Genomic DNA, 2,797 nt, shown 5'->3' with positions numbered 1-2,797 from the left:
TGGCATCCTTCTTCCCATCATAATTTTGGAAGGAAAAGGCCTTCCGACTAATCTTCTTCTCGTTTCTAGAATCCTGGGCTCTAAGGGTAGCCTCCACCGTACACCGGATTTCATCACCTGAATCAGACTCCGACCCTCTACTCCTCTTTCTCAACTTCCTCTCCAACATCTCCCTCTTTTGACTCTCCTCTAAAATCTGAGCTTGAAGAGCTAGCAACTGTTCCTCCACAGTTGGGGGTTGCGGATTCATTGTAACAGAGGTAATGAAGTCGAGAGATAGAGAAATTGATTAATTAATGATAGAAATAATTCAGCAAAGATGATAAATGATGATAATACTTATTGTTGAGCCTGAAATTTGCAAAGAGTCGAGTCGATTCGAGATTCAAGCACACCGATGATACTCGTAATTTGTTGAAGCCTTTGATTCGTCCAAAATTGCCAAATGAATTTTTGAAAGCTTTGACAATTAAAATTTTTCCCTCAAGGCGTTGCGAAGAGAGCCTTGGCAAGAAAAAAATAATTTTCAGCAAATTTGTAATTTTTCTGCACGTCTTCCACCCGGGGCCTCCATGTGCATGTACTCCCTTGATTTAGCTTGGAAACTTTTGAGAGGACTTTGAAAGGTTTGAATTTGAAGAGATTTGAAAGCCTTGAAATTTGAATGGTGTGAAAAGACCTTTTATGGGTTAAGGCTTAACCTTGATTAAGCTTTAGCTTAATCTCTCCACAAATCGGTGCAAACCAGTGCAACGCATCAACGTGGGAGAGAAAGAAGGCAACCACCGTTGATTATGGAAATTGCTTATGTTGAAGCTCTTCAGAGGTTGAAAGTGGGTCTTGGGGTTTTTCCAGATGCTAAAGAAATCTATACGGTTGGATTTGAGAAAGATGCAGAACTGTAGAAAACCGCTTTTCTTCTAGGCGTGGTTTTACAAGGATTCAAAGTGGTTTTTGCATGTAATCATTGCCTTGCCCAAACCATATAAGCTTGAGACCTTTGGATATGGCCTTTGTCTTTGAATTTATGCCTTTGCCCTTTGATTTATGCTTTTGCCCAATTTCTCCACGAGATTTATACCTTCATGCCTTCTCTTTGAGTGTGGGTTGTGATTCCACTGTCAGGAACTTGCCACACAAAAGAGAATCAAAGTACCAAAATTGCACCACACAATAATCACAAATAAATATTCAACTCCAAACAAATAACAGATTCAAACATATTAAAGAGACATGGAAATAAACATGGAAGATAAACCATAGACTTGAAAACTGTGCGCAAAATAAACATCACCATCAATCAACAACGATTGGGTTAAATCTCCCCCTCATGCGTGATGGCTCCTTGCACAACATGAGTATTTAATCATGTATTCCCAAAAATAGCCCTTGAGCCAATCGTGAAGCTTTAGCCAAAAATAGGGCTCTTTTACAAAAATAATCAATCCTTCTAGAGGATGTTCACACACATCTAGTGTGTACCAAAAACAATAGTGAACCTCTAGTTCACACGCACTACACCCATGTACATTGGGGTGCATAAATATTCGAGTACAAATAAAGGGCATAGGGCCAACCAAAAATAATGAAGTATAACTCATAAATGTCTAGGCGATGTAAACGCCCATGCTCATGACAAAACCCGTGAGCGCGACACCTCGTTCGGTGACCCTCACGACGCACAACACCTTGTTCGGTGACCCTTGCACACTCATGCCTGTGTGACACCTCATTTGGTGACCCTTGCATAAGTACGATGCCTCATTCAACATCCTTGTACTCATCACCTATACTCAACAAGTCAACATGTTAGGTGAGGCAATCAAACATCAATATCAACAACACTAGTATGCGTACACATGGCAGCACCCAATCACTATAGACCCGCAAAGCATATGCCAATCACACTTACAATGTAGTATTTAATATGACATCACTCACAATACTAATTGCAAGCATGGCACAATGGTCGGATGGGCGTTCCCAATAGACCATAGAGGGCCAATAATGTAACAAGTATGCCTGAAGAATATGATAATATTGTAACTACACTTCTGAATGTTCCAGATCTCAAAATTCAAGATGTGGAGTCCTCTCTTATGGAAGAATATAAATAGAAACAACTACAACAGAAAGCCTTTAAAGAGAAGCTAATGGATCAAGCATATGTCACTCAAAAGAAGAATGTCAAACCTCCTCAATGCACTCATTGTGGTAGGATTGGCCATCTTACAAAGAATTGTTATCACAAGGATAAACCAAAGCTTCAATGCACAACATGTGGAAAGCTAGGACATCTTGCAGAAAAATGCTACATCAACAAAGGTGAAGCAAACATTGCTAGCACCTCCACACTTGAAGAAAACGTTGCACTATGCAACCATGTAAATGCCTCTTATGATGATGAAGAGGCATCATGGGCTCTTTAAAGCCATGTAATGCTCTCCATTGCCCACATGTAAAATCACCTCTAAGCACCTATGATGTAGGTTATATGATATGTCTATGCCCAGATTGTCTCTCACTTGGCCATGTAGTCCTCAAAGGGGAGATTGATGGGAGTGTTGGGTCTCCATGCCCAACTCATGATAGTGCACATGAGGCACTATGTTTTCATGAAGTTATGATGGGGTTTTGGAGGGATGCACTATGATTAGAAAATACCTACTAGGACTCATGAATTTTTATTGCATGTAGAGCTATGCTCATAGGAACTATGCTATTACATTATGTTTTCATGTTCCATGAATGGATCAAGGAGGGAATGTTGGATATGCTCCATCACATGCACACATGA

Source organism: Cibotium barometz, chromosome 10, assembly GCF_041138505.1.
Source record: "Cibotium barometz isolate CiBa-2024 chromosome 10, ASM4113850v1, whole genome shotgun sequence".
Taxonomy (NCBI): Eukaryota; Viridiplantae; Streptophyta; class Polypodiopsida; order Cyatheales; family Cibotiaceae; genus Cibotium; species Cibotium barometz.
The sequence above is the reverse complement of the archived record's forward strand: the minus strand, read 5'-3'. Positions refer to the sequence as shown.